The sequence below is a fragment of the Podarcis pityusensis genome, assembly GCF_964106645.2.
Source record: "Podarcis pityusensis genome assembly, chromosome: 3".
In the NCBI taxonomy this organism is placed as follows: Eukaryota; Metazoa; Chordata; class Lepidosauria; order Squamata; family Lacertidae; genus Podarcis; species Podarcis pityusensis.
Genome location: NC_138026.1, coordinates 70,740,018 through 70,765,559, shown reverse-complemented (window position 1 = coordinate 70,765,559; position 25,542 = coordinate 70,740,018). Strand labels below are relative to the sequence as shown.

Below are 25,542 nucleotides of genomic sequence, written 5' to 3'. Positions count from 1 at the left end.
AAAAATACAAATCATTATATATGGTTATTGTCCCATACTAATTGGGAATACAATTTGTCGGATGGGTCTGGTACAGGGGTTCAAATACCCTTACAGTGCCTCTTAGCAGTGTAACTCATTGGAGCTCCTCTTGCAGTCACTCATTGGGTGAATATACAGAAATATTTTGGTGCACTTGCAGCTATTCAGACAACTGGTCAACTTCTGTATCAACCTGCTAAATGGTGAGGAGAATTTTACCATTACCTATGCAGTATTTTAAAACCAAGAAATAATCTAACTAAGATCCTTCTTTTGCCCACCGCATGTCCTCCATACTTGACTTCCTTTGTACTTTCATCTAGATCAGAAACATCTTGGGCAGCAAATCTCCTAGATGTAATCCCCTGCTTCCCATGTGTAGCATGTTTCAAAATTACATCTATTGAGACAGAATATTGCACAGGATTTGGAAGCAGCCACTATGTAAAGTAGCATTGAAATTGGCCTTTAAAATGTTTTGGCATTCCTTCATGATCACCATTTACCTGAGGCTCACCTATCTGAAAGGAAGTCAGTTGCAGTTGCAGGGAAAGAAGCTGCCACAGAACTCTTAGACTGCTATTGTTTCCTGGAAGATGTTTCATCAGTCTGATCTCATAGGAATCTTGGAGCCATTTGTTCATTTATAGAAATCTGGGGTCTTGAAATGTAACCAAATGAAGTTCATTCATCATTCATAGGCTGTGTGAATAGTTATTTCATTGCATGTTGCAAAACCTTGTGGAACTTCGAGCAAGACCTACTCAGTGGTGGCAATGCAGCCTTGGAACCAGTTCCCCAAGGATGTCCACCTTGTTACAGTGGTACCTCGGGTTACAGACGCTTCAGGGTACAGATGCTTCAGGTTACAGACTCCGCTAACTCAGAAATAGTACCTTGGGTTAAGAACTTTGCTTCAGGATGAAAACAGAAATCATGTGACGGCGGTGCGGTGGCAGCGGGAGGCCCCATTAGCTAAAGTGGTGCTTCAGGTTAAGAACAGTTTCAGGTTAAGAACGGACCTCCAGAACAAATTAACTTCTTAACCCGAGGTACCACTGTATAAGAATTCAGGTGCTGTGTGGAAATACAAGGGGAGTATTAAACCAAAGCCCTATCTAGTCCAGCATCTTGTTTCCCACTGGTCACAAGCAGGACTTACCTAATTTTATCAGTCATTTAGAACTAAAGTGTTGAAATGGGTGGTTCTATTGCTTTTGCTTGTTCTTTAAATTATTCTATATGTTGTTTTCCTGCCTGTCATGTGTGCTTGATTTAGATTTTAGAAACTGTATATTTGGTGTTGGTGCCTTGTGGCAAAAACATGATGAAGCACTTTTAGAAGTAAAATAAATAAAAGAGACTCATGCAGGCTTCCTTGTGTACTATATGCATGGTAGCTAAAATGTTATTTACCAAGGATTATCTTTTAAAACAGGATCTCTCTTTTTGAAAATAAAACCTTTAATATAATGTATGACCTCTACCCTTTTGAAATTTGATATGAAGATGAATTCAGGCCTCTCACTCCTGGAGGACAAAGAGACATAGTAATAAATATATAGGTGACCAACCAGAGTTATTTACATTACTGCAGGGTCAAGCAATTGCAGTAAGTGTTGGGAGGGGATGGGTGAGGGCCACATTCAGACTCACTGAAATGCTGTGCTGAAGATAGGCCTGAGAAGTTTTGTGATTAAAGTAAAGTGCCATGACTAATCTGTATCATACAGCTTGGAAGCTGCTGAAAAATAAATATTTTGAATGTTGTTAATATTTTCCCTTTCAGGTGCTGGCATGTTATAAACACACATTTCCATTACTTGTAAAATAAGGTTGGTTATCCTTTTCATTCAGGATGCTGATACAGATGATAAATTATGGTAAGGTCACATTCAAATCAGCAGCATAGTTTTGGGGAACTGTACTGCATAAAACAACAAGCTTTTTTTCAAACTAGATACTGCTAATCTATAATTATTCATTTTTTCCAAACCCATTTTCAGTTATTTGTAAAGCAGTAAAGCTACTCATTGCTTCAGTTTTAATGTTGCCCTGCCGACGGCTTAATGGTATTTACAATTCCGTATATGCCAACTCGGAAGTAAGCCACATTGAGTTCAGTGGAGGCTACTCCCAATTCAGTGTGTATAGAATTGTAGCCGTAGTAAGTTTGCTATCTTGATTTTAAGATGGAAGGTCATATCTCGCTGGTGTATCTCCACAGATGGAAGGTACCTGTCAGTGGAATAGGGAGAGAGGCAAGTTGTAGCAATCTCCCTTCCCCTGCCTCCCAAAATCTGTTCTGGAGGATTGGGGAACCGTCTGGAGCAAATATAGGGGAAGGATGGGGGAACTGTGAGGGGTGGTGGCAGAAAATGCCTCCTCTGTTCTACCAGCAGATGCCTTCCTTTATCAAAAGGTCACAAAGTGAATATCACTCATTGATCAATACAGTGAGCTGGTAAAAATATAACAGTGCATTCATACTGGTAGGCATGTGCAAAGCACTGGTGGTGGTTATTTCTGAATTATTTTTCCTTTTGTGCCTCTTGCAATGCCATTTTGGATGGTCTCCTCACCACCTGGGTGGCTTTAATTGGCTGCAAGATGGGGTGGAGAACTGCAGCAGAAAGACAATGTGTGACCCTTTGGACCTTGGTCTTAATAAACATAAAAAAACCCCAGTAGATTATGGCATGGCATGCCCAACAGGAATGACAATATCATCACTTGCTCTGTGCATCAGATGCATTAGAGCAGATAACAGAAGGCCTGGGTCAACCTAAACATCCTCCACTGGCCTTTGCTAGTCGTCTTTTCCTCTGCTGTAAGGCCTCCAATATGCCACGCAGTAGACAAATCATCTCCATTGGATGAAATAAACAATTATTATGCCAATTTTATGGATTAATGCTTCCCCCCCCAATACTGGAATAGTTATACTCCTGGTGATGCTTAAGTGATTCAAGATTTTGGAGCTTGAACTAGTCATGTGACTGCTGTAAAATAAACTTGCTTCCTTAAGTTTAGCATGAAAAATACTGATGGACTTACAATATTGTTTGTATCCTAGCTGAAGTTTATTCTTTGCTTTGTAAATGTAATATTGAATTCTGTCTGGGAGGATTAATATAACTGGAAATTTTTATCTGTACATAACCAAACTACTGGCAAATCCGCAGAGCGTACTTAGTTCTACAGTAAGCAATTTCTAATCAGAACATTTTGATGTCAGCTCAGTGGCTTCTGAATTGGATTTACAGGAATTTGCTATGATGTGATAGCTTTCTTATTTTCAATCAGAAATGCAACAAATTTATGCAGGCAGTATTTTACTTCGAGTAATGAGGACAAGGGCAACAATTTATTTGATTGTACGTTAATACTTTCGAGTTCTCATATTATTCTCAGAGAAATAAAAGTGGGTTGCAAAAATTCACTTTTATGTTAAGATGTTAATTCTTCAGTTCTAGACCAGGGTGTTAGCAAGAGCCTTTGCAGATTAAATACCAAGTGAGACCTGTTTCCCCAGCTTAGATTCTTTGTGGACTGTGGACCCTGATTCAATCAGTATTGGTTTGTTATTTCCTAATTGCTTGAACATTTATTAAAGCAACCTGGGGAGCTAGTGTGAAGGGCAACAGAATAAATTCTGTGGACCGTTTTAGTTCCTTTTGCATTTTTGCTTCCCCCTCCCTTACATTCTTGTCCATTCAGGTGCTTACTGTAGGTCAAGCAGGGATTTCTCCTAACCTCATTCATAAGAATTTGCTTTGTACTGAGTCAGACCATTGCTCCAACCAGCTCAGTCCTGTCCATACTGCCTGACAACAGCTGTTCAGGGTTTTGCCTGAGTCTTTCTAGCCCTGTCTGGAGTTGCTGGGGATTGAGCCTGAAACTTTCTTCATGCACAACATTTGTTCTGCAATGCAAGTACAGTCTCAGATGTTTCCTGCTTTAAAATATTGAAATAATTTTAAAGATCCTAAATAGCTGTTACTGCTTATCATCACCCAAAAACCTGTGGTTCTCCAAATGTTACCATCCATGCCTACTGGCTGGGGCTGATGGGAGCTGAAGTCTAAAAACATCTGGAGGGCCACAAGTTCCTCACCCCAGATAGAAAGTGAGAAGCCACATGTTTGCTTAGCTGTGGAATTCCAGGAGGCAAATATCCATTTTCCAAAGCTAGACCTAGAAAACAAGCTATCTGCATGAGGTTCAAGTACATAAAGCCAGATAACAATGTTTACCCATTGTTATTGACTCCAAAACAAACTTTTCACCGCATCTCTTCGGCATCAGTATCTCTTGAATCTTGTCCTAGGGAGAATCTGTCAGCACTCGCCGAAGGATGCCATTGAATCAGTATTGCTCAGGATTGCAATAGAAATGCGAATTGGGGAGGCTTATAGAAATAATACTATATTTACGTGAGTCTAATGCACATCAAATCTAATGCGCACCTCAATTTTCAAATCCTTGAAACCAACGAAGTATTTGCTGGCACCATCAAATCTAATGTGCACCCTAATTTTTGTGACATAATTTGACCAAAAAAAAGTGTGCATTAAATTCAAGTAAACACAGTAGGTTTCTATTCGCTGAGCCAGGAGTGGGTAACCTGTGACTTGCCAGATGTTGTTGAACTCCAGCTCCCATCAGGCCCAGCTGTCACTGCCAATAGCCATGGATGCTGGAGACTGTAGTCCAACAGTATATGTAGGGCAACAAATTTATCCCTGCTCTGTGCTAAGCAGGGATGGATAACTCTCAGTCTGAGTTGGATAACTCCGCATGGCTTAGAAAATCCTGCTTTCCGCTATTATACTTACTTGTAAAAAAGTGTTTTTAAGCTTGAAGGAGTATTCTTAATATGAAAAGCCACTGCTGGGACTTTTGTTCAGGTAGGAATACATTCTATGTGTGAGTTGTTAAGTCTCGCCTCAAATCCATGTCCTGTGAAATAGGTATATAGTGATGTGTCCCTAAGGCTATGTTTTGAAGAAACATGATGTAGGGTGTATATTTTAAAGCAAACAAACCTCTATTGACTTTTTGTTTTGGTCAGCCTTTTTTTTATTGGATCTTTATTGATTTTATTCAGGTTGTTGTAGCTGCTTTGTTTTAACTGTATTTTAAATGGACATTTATCTTTTGTTTTTGTTTTTTGTAAACCACCTTAGTAGAGCTTACCCTGAAAGATGGGGTATTAATTAATTAGCAATCATGTTAATTGCAGTGATGAGTTGTAAAATAGCAATATCACAATTCTCAGCCACTAGGTCAGTTAGTTAGGTTGGCCTCTAAAATGCACTACGTTATAATAATGCTACATGGGTAATTTATCCTCTCTTGGCTTTCTTCAGGGCCAATCAGTTCATTTCATCAACCCTTCCTTTAAAAGAATGTTAAGGCTCAGTTCTGCATAGTAGTCAGATCTGTTTACATCATCATTCATGCATGTATTTTGCATGCATGCAATTGCACTATTTGCTCTGGTCAACTTTAGCCAATGTTCATTAAAAGTAGTCCAAGCCAGTGCAAGATCAGGGGATTTAATGTCTAAAACCTGAAACTTGTTTTGCAGTGGATTTGGGGGAATTATAACAACATATGAAGTACGTTGCTGGATTAGACCAAAGGCCTCTTTTGCACAGTGTTCAACCAGATACTGTTTATATAATTTTAACTGTTTATGTTAAGTTGCATATGAAATAGGAACTTTTAAAAAAATGCACCACAAAAGATTCCTCCATCATTAATGCTTGGAGAAAACAATACAACTGCTTGTGAATTATAATTGTTGCTGAGAAATTAGCAGCTCAGGAAGACCGTCTGCTTGAATTTATACTTTTACGTTTTTGTGTAAGCAAGAAGTCAGTTATTCCAAGAAAAATCTGGTAAAAGAAAGCTGCTGAAAAGATGCTCTCTATGCATGTAAAAAGTGGTGGCATTCATTACAGTGCCTACAATGAGTGAATACTCTTTTCTTTATAGGAAGGTTACATTATATGGAGAAATTTCAAAGCAGCTCAGTAGTTTTTCTTAGGGAGAACAAGAAAAATCAGGCAAACAGCTTTTGAAAAGATAATAATGCTTTGTGTGATGTGAAACTGTACAGACAGTATGTCCAAAATACTTGTTTGCTTTTCCAGCCTCATTTTGTTTCCTCTGTAGAGAATGGTTGTCAAAATAGCACTGCCCTTCCCAGCAGCAACTGATGACTTCTAAAGGAAAGCAACACAAACTGGAACACTCATTTGAGCGGGAGGGAACGCAATACACATTTTATGGGAGATTCAGAGACAACAGACACTGAGATTGCCACATTTCATGCCAGTACAAAATATAATAAAGCTATTTGTTTATTCTTCTTTATGTGCTAACGGATTGTTTTACAGAAATACGATTTCCCATCATTCCCAATGTCCATGGACGCTGCCATTCATGCTTGCATCAGAGATCCTGCCTCCTTTGGATTTCTCCACCCCCACTCTGTCACCACCTCTCATCTTCAGTGAGTTTGGAAAAGGAAAGCAGATTGCCAAAAGGGCTCAGAGGGAGCTGTTTTGAATCAGTCTGGGCCCCGGAGTCTGGGCCTGATCCTAAATGATAGTAGACTCATTAAATTTCTGAATATTTTATTTAGAGGCAATAGGCAACATATTAGATAAATAGGCTTAATGGAATGGATAGTATGCCTGTGTTTTCATGACTCTTAAAAACAAAAATAATCCATTTCAGCAGATTTTCTTATACTTTGTGGATGCGCTCAGTGTAGACAGGAAAGCCTTGTCAATTTCACTTACTTAAAAAAATAATTAAAAAGCTAGATATTTTACTATTAAAATGTAAAAGTGGCTGGGGAAACCGAGCCAGATGGGTGGGGTATTAGTATTATTAGGCAAGGTGGCCACACACACACTTACCTCTGCAGTTCTATCATTTCAAGGCAAATTGAAGGTGAACTTGGAAAACAATATGTCAATTTCCATTCATTTCTGTCTTTAAACTATAACATAATAATAATAATAATAATAATAATAATAATAATAATAATAATAATTTATTTATACCCCGCCCATCTGGCTGGGTTTCCCCAGCCACTCTGGGCGGCTTCCAACTGAATATTAAAAACAGTACAGCATCAGACATTAAAAACTTCCCTAAAGAGGGCTGCCTTCAGTTCTCTTTTAAAAGTAAAATAGTTGTTTATTGCCTTGACATCTGCTGGGAGGGCGTTCCACAGGGCAGGCGCCACTACCGAGAAGGCCCTCTGTCTGGTTCCCTCTAACCTTCTCGCAATGAGGTAACCGCCAGAAGGCCCTCAGTGCTGGATCTCAGTGTCCAGTTTGAATGATGGGGGTGGAGACGCTCCTTCAGGTATACAGGACCGAGGCCGTTTAGGGCTTTAAAGGTCAGCACCAACACTTTGAATTGTGCTCGGAAACGTACTGGGAGCCAATGCAGATCTCTCAGAACCGGTGTTATGTGGTCCCGGCGGCCACTCCCAGTCACCAGTCTAGCTGCCGCATTCTGGATTAATTGCAGTTTCCGGGACACCTTCAAAGGTAGCCCCACGTAAAGCGCGTTGCAGTAGTCCAAGCGGGAGATAACTAGAGCATGCACCACTCTGACAAGACAGTCTGCGGGCAGGTAGGGTCTTAGCCTGCGTACCAGGTGGAGCTGGTAGACAGCTGCCCTGGACACAGAATTAACCTGTGCCTCCATGGACAGCTGTGAGTCCAAAATGACTCCCAGGCTGCGCACCTGGTCCTTCAGGGGCACAGTTACCCCATTCAGGACCAGGGAATCCCCCACACCCGTCCGCCCCCTGTCCCCCAAAAACAGTACTTCTGTCTTGTCAGGATTCAACCTCAATCTGTTAGCCACCATCCATCCTCCAACCGCCTCCAGGCACTCACCCAGGACCTTCACCGCCTTCACTGGTTCTGATTTAAAGGAGAGGTAGAGCTGGGTGTCATCTGCATACTGATGAACACCCAGCCCAAACCCCCTGATGATCTCTCCCAGCGGCTTCATATAGATATTAAAAAGCATGGGGGAGAGGACCGAACCCTGAGGCACCCCACAAGTGAGAGCCCAGGGGTCTGAACACTTATCCCCCCGACACCACTTTCTGGACACGGCCCAGGAGAAAGGAGCGGAACCACTGTATAACAATGCCCCCAGCTCCCAGCCCCTCTAGACGGTCCAGAAGGATGTTATGGTCGATGGTGTCAAAGGCTGCTGAGAGATCCAGCAGAACTAGGGAAACAGCTCTCACCTTTGTCCCTAGCCCACCGGAGATCATCAACCAGCGCGACCAAGGCAGTTTCAGTCCCATGGTGAGGCCTGAATCCCGATTGGAAGGGATCCAAATGGTCCGCATCCTCCAGGCGTGCTTGGAGTTGTTTGGCAACCACCCGCTCAATCACCTTGCCCAAGAATGGTAAATTTGAGACTGGGCGATAGTTGGCCAAATTGGCTGGGTCTAAAGATGTTTTTTTAAGAAGCGGTTTAACGACTGCCTCTTTCAGCGGGTCTGGGAAGGCTCCCTCACAGAGGGAAGCATTCACCACCCCGCAGAGCCCATCAGCCAGCCCTTCCCGGCTCGCTTTTATCAGCCAGGATGGGCAAGGATCAAGGAGACAGGTGGTTGGTTTCACTTGTCCAAGCAGCCTATCCACATCCTCGGAGGTAACAGATTGGAATTGATCCCATGTAACAGGACTAGACAGAACTCTAGCACTCTCCCGCCCTGGCCCTGCTCCCACGGTGGAGTCTACCTCCTTCTGAATCTGAGCGACTTTATCTGCAAAAACTTTGCAAAAGCATTGCAGGAGATCTTGGGGTCCCTACCAGGCCCCGGTGGTGCAGGTGGTTCCGATAGATTGTGAACCACCTGAAAAGTCTCCTGCTGTTTTCTGCAGATGCAATGGAGGCGGCGAAGAAGGCCCTCTTTGCCATCGCCATTGCCACTTGGTAGGCTCGATGTTGAGCTCTAGCCCGTGTCCGGTCTGATTCAGAATGAGTTTTCCGCCACCGGCACTCTAGCCGTCTCAACAATTGTTTCATCGCCCTCAGCTCCGGGGGAAACCACGGGGCTGTCCGGGCTCCCTGCAATCGGAGAGGGCGCTTCGGAGCCAGACAGTCAATAGCCCTGGTTAACTCCGAATTCCAGCGGGCCACCAGGGAATCAGCTGAAAGGCCATCAACTTGGGATAAAACATCCCCTACCACTCTCTGGAAGCCAATTGGATCCATTAAGGGGGGGGCGGACCATCCGAATCGGTCCCACCTCCCTGCAGAGGGGACGGGTCGCGAAGAAGTCCAGTTGCACCAGGAAGTGATCTGACCATGGCACTTCTTTTGTTTTGCTTTTAGTTAATGTCAGATCACCAACATCCGTAGAGGTAAACACCAAGTCTAAGGCATGTCCGCGGCTATGAGTTGGGCCAAACTTATTCAGGGACAGCCCCATGGAGGCCATGCTTTCCACGAAGTCCCGAGCGGCTCTCATTACACTTTTAACTCCAGGAATTCTCAAACTCCAAGAACTTCAGATTGATTGATGGCTTGCCACCCACCATTCCTATGGAAAAAGTGACACAGAGAGGCAGGGATACACACACAATCACCAAACATGCTGCAGACCACATCATTGGGCAAGCTGAGATAATTATAGCTTGTCAGATCACACCTCAAGGGATTGCACTTCAGTTGCAAAAGGTCCAAATATCACTACGAAAAGGCACTTTAAGATTGGTTCAGCACTCGGGAGGCATGGGGACAGTAAGGCAACAGTTTGAGAGGAACATCATCTACAGTCTTGCAGAGAGCAAACTGTGTTGATGCAAGAGAAAAAGGTTCCCATGTGAAAACATCCTGATAGGACTGTCACAAAGTTCAGAAAGAAAATGAGTAGGTCTAATTACATCAGTATACCTGGTTATCGTGTTCATTATGCCTTTCAGTACCATGGACAGTATATTTTGTACTCGTGCTTGTTTCGCTGTGCTGCTGCTTCCTGACTGAAATTTAAGTGTCGGGTTTAATACTTGGTTAATAGTAAGGTAAAGGTACCCCTGCCCGTGCGGGCCAGTCGTGACCGACTCTGGGGTTGCATGCTCATCTCGCTTAAGAGGCCAGGAGCCAGCGCTGTCCGAAGACACTTCCGGGTCACGTGGCTAGCGTGACGAAGCTGCTCTGGCGAGCCAGAGCACGGAAACGCCGTTTACCTTCCCGCTATAAAGAGGTACCTATTTATCTACTTGCACTTAGGGGTGCTTTCGAACTGCTAGGTGGGCAGGAGCTGGGACCAAACGACGGGAGCTCACCCCGCTGTGGGGATTCAAACCGCCGACCATACGATCGGCAAGTCCTAGGCACTGAGGTTTTACCCACAGCGCCACTTGGTTAATAAGTAGATACTAATTTGAAAACAAGCCTCCGTGGTGTTGAGTACTACATAGAAATGACTCCATGGGACTTTTTGTAATTAGAACTTTGGATTTTGCACTGTTTTCCACTTTAGTACCTCAAACTATAAATTGCTCAACAACTTGGCTTTGAAGCTACTAAGCCTTGATGCCATTTTCAGTAGTTCTGCCAATATGAGCTGATTTCATCTAGTGAGCTCTTTTAATATATGGTTGAACTATAGAGAATTTTCCTTGCAGCTCTGCCAGCTTGCTTGGCAATTATCATGGGGCTATATAAACAGGATATAGGCCTAGGCTGGCACAGTTTTCCTGTTGTACTGGTCACTTTATCAGACTTGTCATGTATACTTTTTTTACATCAATCAAAACCACCAAAAACAGTTTCATTGAAGGGAAATCTGGGAAGTGTATTTGTTTTGCATCAGGATATTGGCTTTGAATCAAATAAAAAGAAAGGATCCGTTTAAGTACCCACTCAGAATTAAAGTGCTGCACTAGTATCGCTTTTGTTAATGGTTGAGAAAACACTTTCAGTATAAGCTGCTTTTCTGATGCACATGGCTTTTTGAAAAATTATCCTTCAAGCTGAAATCTATCATAGTTACTCTCCGTCAAAAGGTGATTAGGCTTCTTTTCTTCTTTTTTTTAAAAAAATCAATATTGCTTAGTGGTGTCTGGCTGGGACATTTTCAGCATCATCACTTGGCTTATCCTTCAGGAAAAAAAATAACTTTAATGCAGCTACTGCTCTTCACACTTAAAATACATTTTAGAATTTAACATCCCCGTCCCAAAAATCTCTTCAGTTTAAGATAAGTGTTAAAACTTTCACATACACATATATATATTTGTTCATGTACCAAAAAGCATATAAATGGTACATTAAGACTCTTCTCTTCATCCCTTGGAACAGCCTGTCCCATTTCTGACGGCGTACTTTCCCCTGCCCTCTTCCCTCTGAACAGCCCACCCAGATAGTTTCCATTCTGTGAAAGTGCCTCACCTTTACCTCTCTCCAACCCAGTCCTATGTACCGGGGAGAATGTTGAAACTGTGTTAAAAGCACAAAAATTGGCTGAATTGAGAGAGAGAAATTGCCTGTTTAAGCTCTTAAGAGCTATATGTATTCTGTAGGTAAATATTAGAACGAGGGTGGGGAAATCTTTCTTACTCTTACTGTTTTTGCCTGCCTGCCCATACAGGCAAGCAGCCCTGAACTTTTAACACTAATATAGCACAGTAGGAAAGAAAGAATGACAAAAAGGTGTCCTCTGCAAGCCCCAAACACCACTACAAGACTCCAGTTCCAGACTAGCTAGTGCTCTAGACAAAAGCACTGGAGATATACTGCAACATTTTGTTGTGGGCTCCCACATGTATTTCATATTATTGAAAAACTTGTGAGATGTGTTCAGTGTGACACATGCAATCTTCTCCTACACATTCCCTTAAGCAAAAGTACCTGGGCCTGTCAGACTGGGTGGAAAGAATGTGTAGTGATGGCTTCATTAAACAGTTGGCCGCTGAATAAACTCAGAGGTGACTTTACAAACTTGGAATATTGTTGCTTACACTCTCAGCCAAACCCAGGGGAATGGTATTCTGTTTGTTTTGGATTATGACCCAGAGAGATTTCAAAATCCACATAGTTGTTATAACCATATAACTTTTGTAATAGTTTTAAAATAATCACAATCTGTCTGCAATAAGGGGCATCAGTGTATATGCATATGCATGTATGTGTTATTTGCTCATTTTAATCATGCCCTTCTTCTGAAGTAGTCAGTATGGTATATGCAGCAGTAAATTGAAGCCTCTGTCTGCCTCTAAATTGGGATGCAAATTTACCTGTGGAATGTTTGGCTCAGTACTACTTTCAAGGCAGTGAAAGGGAATTAGAACAGGAGTGAGAAACTTGTGGCTTCCCAGGTGGTGGTGAAGGGCTATTCCCATCAGCCTTAGCCAGCATGGTCAATGATAATGAATGTTTGGCAACATCTGGCAAGTCACAGATTCCTCATGCCTTAATTAGAGGATTGCTTGAGTTGTTTCATGTGAGACCACACAGAAAAATTTAATGCAAGTGTGTCCCTTATAGGTACTTTTATTTTTCTATATATTACTCTGTAGCAAGTCACAATTCCTTTCACAATTCTGCAGGGTAGTTTAGGTTGAGAGTTAGTGGCTTGTCAAAAGCTAGTCTGAGAAATTCATAAACATGTGACTAGGAATGTGAAGCTAACCTTATATAGTGTATATTCAGCATAGTACGCTTCTTCATCAAACTACATCATCAAGGATGGGTGGTTCTGTAGGTATAATTATACCTGCCATTATCTCATTATCTTCAAGATGTGAATTTCAACTGTTGGCAGTGATGGAAAAGTACTTTTTTATGCACACACTCCACAGTAGATATTCATTTGTCAGCTTACTTTGGCAGATTCCTCTAAATATATTATTCCTGCTCCACAGTACTGGGAATAAAAGATCTGAACATGGAGGTGCATGACAACCTCAGAAAGCTGCTGTGAATATTGTTTATCTTCCGAGATGACATGGAAAGAGGCTTCAGAGTGTGTATTTAAACTGGTGTTGCAAGTCCAATAGATAAAGCTTAGGTCTTCATTCTAGAAATTGTGTGATAAGGTTGCTATATTAGTCAAACATTTATCTTTGGTCACCAGGGGAGGATTCCACAATATTATGTTTTATAATTGCAAAATTATAGTAATTATCTGAAGAGTGGATAAAAGGAATGCCATGTTTGCTTGAGAAGACTACTTTCTGCCTTCTGCGCAAAGCAGATAATTAAGATTTAGAAGAACCTAATTGTATATGATTGAAAAGATTTGAAACTCCTTTTATTAATGCCCTAAAGTGGGGATGCTTAAAGATCTGAATAATTTATTTTGGGGAGATGAATTATTAATCAGATTGCAGAACATATACTTTGAAAAGCAACTATATTGTGTTCATTTTTGCATAATCTATGTGGAGGGTGATGACAGTATGCTGAAAGTCAAATTTTGTTGACTTTCTGACAAATGCACCTCTTTTGCACCCATTAGCCATCTTCAGGCATTGTGCCCCACATATGATGTAACGAAGAGCATGGTTGAATTGTAACTGCACCCACTCTGTTTGCATTCTTCTCCCTGTCTGTGCATCCCTCCACATGTCTGTCCATTCCTCCATACATAGATCAAGGATCTAAATAGTGCAGGGAGTCTACATGAGTACAACTGGCTCCCTTATGCAGATGTTTACCCTCCAACACACCCACAAATCAACAGAGGGGTGGGGCAGTGCCTTGTCCTTGCTCAGCCCAACACAAATGGAATTGCATAAGTGAAGCTAACACTTGAATAAGGCCTTGGCTGCAGTCCTAGTCATAAATAATTTTGGGTAAATTCCTTGGATATCCCTTGGATTTGCTCTCACATAATTATGCAAATGATGTTTAGTAATTATCCACTATTTTTGATGGGACACTGGTCTAGACTCCTTCCCACCAGAGTGGTGCATGCTCTAGTTATCTCCCGCTTGGACTACTGCAACACGCTCTACGTGGGGCTACCTTTGAAGGTGACCCGGAAACTGCAATTAATCCAGAATGTGGCAGCTAGACTGGTGACTAGGAGTGGCCGCCGTGACCACATAATACCGGTTCTGAGAGATCTGCATTGGCTCCCAGTACATTTCCGAGCACAATTCAAAGTGTTGGTGCTGACCTTTAAAGCTCTAAACGGCCTCAGTCCTGTATACCTGAAGGAGCGTCTCCAACCCCATCGTTCAGCCCGGACACTGAGATCCAGCGCCGAGGGCCTTCTGGCGGTTCCCTCATTGCGAGAAGTAAGGTTAGAGGGAACCAGACAGAGGGCCTTCTCGGTAGTGGTGCCCACCCTGTGGAACACCCTCCCTTCAGATGTGAAGGAAATAAGTAGCTATCCTATCTTTAAAAGACATCTGAAGGCAGCCCTGTTCAGGGAAGTTTTTAACATTTAACGCTGTATTGTTTTTAATACTTGATTGGGAGTCGCCCAGAGTGACTGGGGAAACTCAGCCAGATGGGCGGGGTATAAATAAATTATTATTATTATTATTATTATTATTATTATTATTATTAGCTCTTTAAGTGTTGAATAGCCAACAGCAGGCACAGAGTGGAATGAGAGCTGGTGGAATATATTATTGTTCCCTGAAGCCCGTTTCAGTGACTACCTGGGTCCTTGTGTGGCATCACTTTGTAGGGAGAGCCTTCCACCTGCCTTCCATAACGTGGAAGGCAATGTCTGATTTTCTCCAAGATTGTTTTCAGTGGGACACTGCCCTCGGCTCCTCCTTTACTTTAAGCGACTGCTGGTGCCTGGCCCAGAAACACCATCCTCCCCCCCATTTGTTTCTGGACCTAGTTCAAAGTACTGATGGTCATTTTGAGAAAAAACCCACATGGTCTTGGGTCTGCAATCTAAAGAAGCTCCCCCTTCTCTTGGTTCCCTCTCCACTTCCTCAGGCAGGGTGGGTCTGTATCCCTGCTTTTACAGTACTGAAGCCAATGGAACAGAAACAAGTTGTGGAACACCCTGGCATTTGACGCACACGGAGGCATATGTGAGATTCATAAAAGAATTGCAGGGTTGGAAAGCACCCTGAAGGGTCATTCAACTCTTAAGTTCTGATGCCCCCTTCGTTTTTTCTCCTTTACTTTTTGACGCTTTGCTTAAGTGCTTACTGTGCTTGTGTGCTTTCTACATTGTTATTCTGATCCGTATGATTGTATTATGATGTACATCACTTAGGGTGCCGTTTCTGTGGCAGAGAAGGCAGTAATGAAGGTTTTTTATTTTTTACTTTTACTCATCAGTATCTGAATTTTAAAATAATAGTAATAAAAATAATAAGAAAAACAGATCTAAACTGCATGTTATATTTGGGTTTTTGAGCAGTTTCTGCCATGCCATAGTTTGGATGAGGATACTTTAGTAAGTTAATTGAAATTCAATGTGAAGTGTACAGAACACAGCATTAAGAATCATTTCCTGCCAGCTGCTACCCTGGCATATGTAAACTCAGCTCCCTGTGTTTGAGAGCCTAACTTGGCCTTCCATCTGTGTTCCCAGAGCAAAGTCCCTCCTACACTCAGTAATAGCACAGGGCATGTTTGTTCCTTACACTGGAATTATCAAAGCTGCAGTCTGTGATGTGGATTGCAGCACCAGAAACCAGTAATTATGTGGTCCTAGACTTCAAATGTTGCAGCGGTCAATGTCAAGCCCAGCAAGTAATGATAATAGATCCACACCTGCTGATCTTCCAGCTGCCAGAGAGGATGTGATAGATAGATACTATGGTGGCTCAGCTATGACTAATTTCTCAAGGGCGTATTTGATGCTCCTGTGGAAAATACTATTTTTGAATCTTCCTTTCTATCCTCATCCCCTTTAGATATAATGCAGCAATTTGTTTGAAAATGCCCCTATAAACTGTGTTATGTGAAAACTAACGCACATTTCCTGGTTCTTGGCCATTCAATTTTTCATAGTGCAGCTGAAATTTGAAAAGCCTAGAAAGTATTTTTACTGAACTAACAACAACCGTGCTACGTAGTTAAGCTGGCTTTTAACACATTGCCCCACCGGCTGATTTCAGGTGTTTGTTTTTCACCTCATACCAACATGTGGCAAATCATCTCAGCATTCTAATGGTGTCAGCCACTGATTCATGGCTTGTGGTTGTCTTTCAGATGTCCTTTTCATATGGTATCATCGGAGTTTGAAGTTGGAGGTTTCTCACGCATATGCAGATATCAACAACTTTGGTTTCTGGGCTTAAAAAGGAAATGCGATAAGACATGGATCTTTTCTAAGATTTCTATCACAAATTAAAACAATTACAAAAATCTTGCACCAGCTTCATATTGCCCATGCCGTGGACATGGTATCTGAAATACTCCTATGTAAATTTTTAAAACGTTAGAAAGATCAGAGCTAAAAGTACTCCAAATAATAAATAAATAAAAATTCAGTGGGCTTTTGGTTGAGTGATAGCTAGCCTTTGGCTTTACAAATGCACGAGGTACCGCTCTCGTCTCTCACCCCTCACCCCAACTAGCCTTGTTTTGTGTTTCACAGTTTGTCATGATCCAATCCAGGCCCAGTGCAGGGGAGGAGGAAAGGCAAGGTAAAAGCTTTTAGTGCAGGAGACACTTGCTTTGAGCTCTAGTCTGCTGCTAATTCTGTGTGCACTGCAGAGTGCCAGGCACATCCTCCCCACACCCTCCCAAATTATACCCCCCTCCCAATTCCAAATCCCCTGAGTGCTATTCATCTAATTTTTCCTCAGAGCAGACCCACTGAAATTCGTGTGGTTAAGTTACCTCAGGCCATTGCCGCCCACCTGAAGGAGAGAGAAACTGGTCAATTCTCTCTTTCCACATGTGCTATATACCCACAGGCAATAGAGAGATTAGCCTACATGTGAGGATATTCCCAGCCACTTTAATGGGGAAAGTGTTGTTTGATTCCTTGACTAGAAAGGGGCATCTCAACATTTTCTCAAATACAAGTTTCACCTCTCCTCAGGCAAGCTGGAACTCTTCCACCTGATGCTTTTTAAAACCTAGCATGACTGTCTGGTAACATCGCCTTGCTACAAATGATAGCATCTCTCTGTAGTGTGTTTGCCTGCCACCTACCAGTTACTTCTCTAATGCAAGGGTGGCCCTCCAGAAGTTGTTGGGCTATAACTCCCAGCATCGCGGACCACTAGCCATGCTGGCTGGGGCTCACTGGACTTGTAGTCCAACAGCATCTGCAGGTACACAGGACAGCCAGTCCTGCAATGCACCATTTCTTGAATGGAGGCAAAAAAGCGCCTAACCAAATATGCAGAAATTAAAAATAAAATAAAAAAAGGATTGGTGTGGATATAAATATTACATAAAGCAGGTTTGAAGAAGCTGTAAAAAGAAGTTCAAGAGACGAATAAGAGCATAAGAAGAGCCCTGCCAGATAAGACTCATGTAGTTAAGCATCCTCTTCTCACATTAGCCAACAACATGCTTCTAGAAAGCTCACAAATAGGACTTGGGTACAGGAGCACCCTACCTTCTTGTATTCCCAGTAACTGGTATTCAGAGGTATACTGCCTCTGACAGTGAATGCAGAACAAAATTATAATGGCTAGTATCCATGGATAGCTTTAGCCTCTATGAAATTGTCCCATCTTCTTTTAAAACCATCCAAGTTGATGAAAATCCCACAAAAGTGAATTCCATAGTTTTAACTATGCCCGGTGTGTAAAAGCACTGTACTCCATTTTGTCTGTTCCAAATCGTCCAACATTCAGTTTACTGGATGTCCCCAAGTTCTAAACACCCCCCCAGCCACTTTTTTACATTGTTCATAATTTTATACACCTCTATCACTTTCCTTAGTTCTCACCTTTTTGTCTATAAAAGTGCAAATGTTGTAACAATTCATCATAACAGAATTGCTCCATCACCTTGATCATTTTGGTTTTCCTTTTTTGAAACTTTTCCAGCTCTACAATATCTTTTCTGAGGTGAAGCAACCAGAACTGTAGACAGTATTCCATGCGTTTTTCACCATAGAGTTGTATAATGGCATTATGATGTTGACAGATTTTTTTCATTCACTTTTCTAACAATCCCTAATATCGATTTCACATTTTTGACAGATGCCACACATTGGGTTGACATCGTCACCAAGGTGTCTACTATACAGTGGTAACTTGGTTTACGAACTTAATCCATTCCAGAAGTCCATTCTTAAACCAAAGCATTCTTAAACCAAGGCATGCTTTCCCATAGTAGCGGGGGACACAATTTACAAATGGAACACTCAGCAGGAAGCAAAACATGTTCTGCTTCCAAGGCAAAGTTCACAAACCAAAACACCTACTTCCGGGTTTGCAGCGTTCTTAATCCAAGTTATTCATAAACTAAACTGTTCTTAAACCAAGGTACCACTGTATCCCCAATGTCTTGTTCCTGGTTGGTCAATAAGAGTTCAGATGCCATTAGCATATACAGTGGTACCTCGGGTTACATACGTTTCAGGTTACAGACTCAGCTAACCCAGAAATAGTACCTCGGGTTAAGAACTTTGCTTCAGGATGAGAACAGAAATCGTGCAGCGGCAGTACAGCAGCAGCAGGAAGCGCCACTAGCTAAAGTGGTGCTTCAGGTTAAGAACAGTTTCAGGTTAAGAACGGACCTCCAGAACGAATTAAGTACTTAACCCAAGGTACCACTGTACATGAAATTAGGCTTTACCAGAGAATGGTAGATAGCATTCTTCATAGGGATGACACCTCCTACTAGAAGAAACAGGCAGGGTCCCCTGAAGCATTTTGCCTCCTCTAGAGGGGAAGGAGTCATCCCTCTTGTCAGACCAGACCAAGCTCGCCTGTGGTTGGTGAAATTGGGTCCTCTTATTCTCTCTCAATTATTTGCCTTTTCTTGGTCTGTGCTCTTCCTATTGTGTATTTTGTGAGTTTGTGTTTTGCTTTTGTTTTTACTGTGCTTCTTCCTCTCCATACTAGTTTCTTGAATTGAGTGGGTTTTTTAAAAAAAAATCCTTAGGACATTACTCCTTTGTTTTCCCTGTGTATGTTTCGTTTCTTCTTTATTCCCTTTCCCCTGTTTTCTCCTTGTGGCCCCAGGGGGGATGGGGTCTTCACAAGGGGCATTTTGAATTCATTGAGGTTCACTGAATGGAGCTTCTTCTTTGGTTGCTAAAGTGGGTCCCCCTGAACAACTGAGTTAAGCAGGAGCACCATTTTCTATTTACTTGTCATGTCATCTGCCCAAGCTGCTCTGTTAATCAAGCATTTTTGCACACCAAAACCCAATGTGATTGCTTGATTGCTCCTCCCTCCTGCACCATCTATCATTGTGGCTTTGAGTTTTGGCATTCTCCAGCCCTGTTGACATTCCTTGGGCCTGAGAACTGCTAGGGGATTGAGCAGTGTGCCAAAGGAGTTAGTGAAGTCTTTGCCTTTTGATACCCAAACTGTTTTCATGCTTCCTCTCCCTCTCTTAAAAAAAACATTTAAATAATCATTGTCCAGATATCATGCCATGTAACATATTCAAAAGGAGATATTTCCTCTAGTAGAACTTCTGTCACACTGGGCAGGGAATCTGAGTTGGCTGTCTAACTAGTTGCTGAAATATTTGGTTTGGCAATATATGAATAATGAACTGGAATGAAAAGTGGAAGATACTACTGATGAAATAGCACACATCAATCATTCCCACTTTTAACAGCCTGTATATTCATTTAAAAAACAACAACAAAGAATGAAAGAGAATTAGCATTTTGTTGTGAATGTCTGTCAATTTAGTGCTTAACAGTTGGCAGAAAAATGATTACCAGATGGGTAACTTGAAGTTTTAAGGACAGGAAAGGCTGTTTGGAGATAATACTTTAGCCTTACACATAAGCATCTCATTTTAAATATGCTACAATGGGGTATGAAAGTGTACTGGGACAAGCAAAAAGGTTCTCCAGCCCATATCTTCTTTTTAAATCTAGAATTCATGTTTGAGAATTAATTTCGTATTTCCGTAGAAGCTAACATATATACGGTTCTGCTATCACTTTGCTCCAAGGAAAAATTCAGGGCATATAATTTTGTCCTGAATTTTTTCTTGGAGCAAAGTGATAGCAGAACCGGAGCTAAATTGCACACAAGATGTATTTACTTCTGGTTCGTTGCCAGTACAATTCCTTAGATCTTTGAATATTTACTCGATTCAAAATGGGACAGTGTTGCTATGAACTCCTTACCTGGTGCCCTCCAGATCTCTTAGTCTACAACTCCCATCAGCTACAACTGCAAGAAGTTATTTATATTGTACATAAACTCACTGAGTAAAAAATGATCAAATGACCTCACTACAGGGTGTGCCTATGGGAAGCATGCAAGCAAGACCCGAAGGCAGGACTTTCCAGGGAGTGTGGCCCACCTCTTCAATTAGATGATGGCTAGAATAATGTAACAAAAGACACAAGTCTGCAGTGGTGTGGAGAAAATCATATGACCTGCCTGGTGAGCTGCTGCACACAGATGGCACATCATGGCTTGAGTACAGTTGCCACAAGAAGCTATTTAAAATGGCCTCCACTTGTCAGGTATATTTTCTGCACTGCCCCTGTATCCCAGTGATTTTAGAGAATTTTTCTTCTAGGTAAGTGTATCTGGGATCACAGCCTAAAGCACATTACAAATACAAAAGAAGCATTTGCCACTCTCTCATTTAGCTCCTTTTTATCTTTCCTTTTAATAAAGGGTTTTTCGATTTCAAAGGGGAGGAGAGCATTGTGGGTAAGGCAGTTATTTCTAATCTCTTGAAGTTTCATTCTAGTGACCTCAGGCAAAAATGATTCCCCCTATTTATCTAGACGATTAGAGCTCAGGTCTGAGATTTGCATAGCGTAAAAATTGTAGCTCTTTGTAAGTAATATTGATCGTTTTCTGTCCTTAGGCAATTAATACAAAAGGAAAGAAATAGTCTGCTTTGAGATTAGCCTTTAGGTAATATCTTTTAACACAACAAAGTCTAAAAATTTTATTTGTTTAATTAGATGTAACTCATGTTCCCTGCTTGTGGGGAGGGGACATTCTCTTCCTGAAGGGGCCTTATCCAGCAAGCTATAAAGTCTCAGTTTCCAAGCAGTGCTCAGACTTCCACAATGCTTCCTTGTTACTCCATATGCCTTGCCTTCAATCTAGTGTGTGTATTATCAGGTGGTGGACTCAGGGCCATAGCTAGGGGGTGGTGAGGTGGCCCCCTGCCAGGGGCGCAGGTGATGGGGGGACGCAAAATCGGCTAAAAATATGTCCATAAATATCAGTATTGATTATTGCCTCATAAGAAATGGTTTTACATAGAAGTTTAATTGAATAGGGGGTTGGGGGTTGGAGGAGAGGCAGAATGAAGAGCTAATTTGTCCGTGGCTAGGGGGCGCAGTATGGACAGTTCTGCCAGCAGCGCAGGCAGCTCTGGGTGGACTGGATGAGGGCAAATAAACTGTGCTTGAGCCCTGGGGAAATGGAGGCTCTTTAGGCGGATGGTTCCTGTGTCTGTGAGATTGGCAAATTACTCATTCTTTTTAGGGTTGCATTACCCCTGAAGGAGCAACAAGTGCATAGCTTTGTAATTAGAAGTCCCAGCGGCTAGGAATGCATTTTACTAGTTTTGTCTGGCTCGCCAGCTAGAATATCCCAGCGGCGTAGCGTGGGTTGTCAGCACCCGGGGCAAGGCAAGTAATTTGCGCCCACTAACCCGGGGCAAGGCAAGTAATTTGCGCCCACTAACCCGGGGCAAGGCAAGTAATTTGCGCCCCCTAACCCCTAACCTGCCGCCGCTGCCAGCTTCTTCTTGCTGCTGCCTGGTCTGGTCTGGTGTGGTTCTCTCCCGCGCTCAGCGCTGCGCTGGGCGGCCGCTGCACTGTCCCTCCCCCAGATAGTCCCTCGCTCTCTCTCCGCACCGCACGCCTGGCACCCACCCCCTCCACAGTGGGCGGCGACCCAGCGGCTCGGATCGGATTCGCACAGCCAGCACTGCAGTGAGAGAGAGTGAGTGAGCCAGGTAGGGGCAGAGAGCTGCGAGTGCGAGCGCCCCCCCCCCGATGTTGCGCCCGGTGCGGCCGGCCCCCCCCTGCACCCCCCACGCTATGCCACTGGAATATCCGTTCTTGGTTAGGGATAGCCTGGCCACTAAAGTCCATGAGTTGGTAACCACGAGGCAATGTGCTCTATTTCTGCAATGTGCTCTATGTGGAGCTGCCCTTGGGCCTGGTTTGGAAGCTGCAGGTGGTCTAGAATGCAGGAGCCAGGTTGCTGGTGGGGTCACAGGCCAAACAACATTCTACATCTAATGGAACACTCCTGCAGGCCCCATGGCCTCCTCCAGCAACTGGAACAGCTACACTGTCCTGGTGTTCTGGGACTCACAGCTGCTCTCTTGTGAGCACCCGGTATAGCAGAGTAAAAGCAGCGCAGATGGAGGTGAGGAGGTATCTGGGCATACCTACTTTACTTCTACTAATTACAGATTAAAGAACATAACAAACACGTATGAGAGGAGCAGCCCTCATACAGACATTCTGTCTTATCGCAAGAAGAGCAGAAAGAAAAAAATACAATAGTACCAGAGGTAGAAGTCACATAGACAGGCTTCCTTTCTCACGGAACAGAAAGCAAACAATAGGATCAGATGATCCTTGCAATGGGAGGAGTGAAAGACTAACAACTTCCTGACAGTAAGAGCTGTTCGACAGTGGAATTTGCTGTGAGTTAAGCAAGTGGAAGGCTTTCTTATCCACTCAGACATTTTGCATGGGCCCTACAGTATTATGTGGTCGAAGATATAATGGATTATGGAGTTAAAGCAAACTACTGTGAAGAAGCCCTCAGCATAGTATTTAATACACATGTTCATGCTGCTTTGCAATGTCCCACCCCCCCCATTTTCATGTGAATTATACACACTATATAGCCATCATTATGTGACCTTTGTTTTTCCCATAACTTGGATCCTGGAGGGAGCAATCAGAAAATATAGGGATTGCATTGATATGCAGATAAGAACTCTCTTCCACGCTCTACTCAGCTTGAATGGGCAGGGTGGCACAGAGCTCCAGTTGGTCTCCTGGGAACATTTTCTCTCACAGTGTGAAATTGCTAAAATACTGGAAGAAAATGGAAGGTAGATATTATCTCCTGCTGTTGAGTCATGCTGAGCACAAATGTCGAGGGATTATTCCACCAGTGTGGAAATGGTTCTCATTTGCAGTGATCTATTTATATGATAAAAACCAAAACATAGTTTTCAGTACTCTAAAAATGTGTAGATTTGATTGGGAGGGGGCCAGAGTCCAGAGACAGATTAGGAAGGGTGCATCTCTTAGTAGTCAGTCCCCTGTGGCTAGAAGTCAAAAATAGTTGAATTACTCATGGGAAATTCTTCCTTAATCTACCCTACACAATGACTGATATAGAAGATCTAGCATTTTTATTAATTAGCTTGGGGTTTTTGTTTTTTATTTTTTTTTAAAAAAATACTTTGCATTATTAAAATAATAGAAGTAAAATCAAAACCTCAGATATAATTTTAAACAAATGTTATTTTATTGAAGCCCTCTAGCTACCAATAAAACAATGGATAAGTGCCACTTTTAGTCTCAAAAAATACTGCTAAAAGTGTTTGTTTGAGATTATTAGGTACCTGCTGTTGAGGCTGCACCAGCGAATGGAATCCACAAACTTTCTGCTGCTTTGTTCCTCCCTGATCTGTTTTACTGTTGTGCTGCACTGCGCTAAATCAAGGTTTGGCTTAGCATGCCATCTGAACCCAGGACTCATGTTTAAGCTCTCGCCTTCTTAACTATGAACTGTAGTCAAGCTTTTGTCTTGTTCAAGATCAGTGCAGGCTGTTGAACCCCCAGGCCAGATCAGGTTCATAGAGCCCAAATCTAAATCTGTATTTTGTAAAGGTGCCTCTTCCCGGCCTTACAAAAGTGCTACTTCTTCCTTTAGACGAGAGCACCGTCAATGCTCCTTCCCTGTTTCCTGAGCACCTCCAACCTGCTAGTAAAGGCAGTGCACAAGAGGAAGAAGAGGTGCCTTTGCAAGATCATGATGAGTTGCCTTTGAAAGTTGTCTTCCGCCCCACAGGAGCACTGTGATGGAGAGGAAGAGTCTGTCCTTGATAAACTGGTTTCCAAAGAGCAAAATACAGTGTTTCCTCCCCATTGCAGCGAACCACAATTATTCCACAATTATGAAGCCTCCCGATCTTTCCTCTCCCCTAGGCTTGTCTTTTGTAGGCTGTGATGAAGCCTTTTGTATATGAATTTAGCACATCTTGTATTTTTGTATAATTTTCTTCCATGCTGTTGCAGTCTATGAGAATTTGGGTGGGATAGGCAATAAATAAATGAGCGTGATCATATTATATTCATGGTTTGTTTGTTAAGTATTGTCATCAGTCTCAAACCTTTTAAAGGAAGCAGATTGCAAGCATAGGTTGTTTTCTTTCTATCGTGTTAGCTGATGTCAGCTGCTGATGGATTAATCAATTCTTTTTTCACAATAAAAAATAGGTCCTATATTTTGATATATTTTTTAGACACCCCACAAAAAAAATCCCCACCCATTTAGCTTGATTATTAAATGGGCAAGTCGTATTAAACTGGAAATGACCATACTGTCACAGTAGAAAGAATCTTGGTGTATGGATGAGTGAAATCAATTTGTTGGCTTGGGGAATTAAAGTTCTCCAGAAAGTGCCATAAATCTTCATGATATATCTGAGTGCTTTAAGTTTTAGCATTTGGATATTAAATTTAGTTGAAAGATTTTTTTTTTTTAAAGCACAACCTCATGTAGTTAAACAGCTCTGATGCCTGTGTTTCCCTGCACAAGTTTATACATAAAAGTTCTTCCTGCTAATATTAGCAATAATTTGCACTGCTTCAGCACACTTCGTGATTTACGTCTTGCAAACAAAAAGGAAATTGGTTTGACAAAAAAAAGAAGAAGTATTGAAACTGTAACTAGTTGCTCCCACCCCACCTCTCACGCACAACTGTAATTTTCTGGTGTCCTTGGTTATCCTTCCAATTTGTATGTGTTTTATTTGCTTCTGTTGTTATTATTGTTGTTGTTAAGGGTGTATGGGCCTTCTTTGGTTGTAAAACAGTTAAGCCTAGTTCATTTGTGTTTAAAGTCCTGATAGGGAGTGTTTGTCTCTAAACCTCTAAGAGGCAATGGGATCATCTTCCTAGAGGTGATTCAAATGGGTACAAGGAGAAATGTGTTCTTGTGTTAGCGTGTCCATGCATCATATTCTGCAAAGGACAGACCTCTACTTGAAGGAGTATTTTGTTTGAAAGGCTGTCTGATTTAAATATAAAGAACCACAAGAAGGGAGAGCAGGGGCCTTGAACTCACTCACCACCAGCTTGCTCAACGACAGCAGAGTGAGCAGGCACACCAGTCATCTGGTTATAGTCTTCCCTACTATAGTGAGTTG

General features: G+C 42.3%; 1 protein-coding gene and 1 long non-coding RNA gene across 6 annotated transcripts in view; both read left to right on the top strand.

Moving 5' to 3' along the window:
• PRKN (parkin RBR E3 ubiquitin protein ligase) overlaps nt 1-25,542 on the top strand; it is a 611,538-nt gene that overhangs the window by 142,296 nt on the left and 443,700 nt on the right. The gene's annotated exons all lie outside the window — the stretch shown is intronic.
• LOC308474474 lies at nt 1,857-6,400 on the top strand. Its single transcript, XR_013984756.1, has 2 exons — nt 1,857-1,904; nt 6,205-6,400. It is a non-coding gene; the product is annotated as an uncharacterized lncRNA (long non-coding RNA).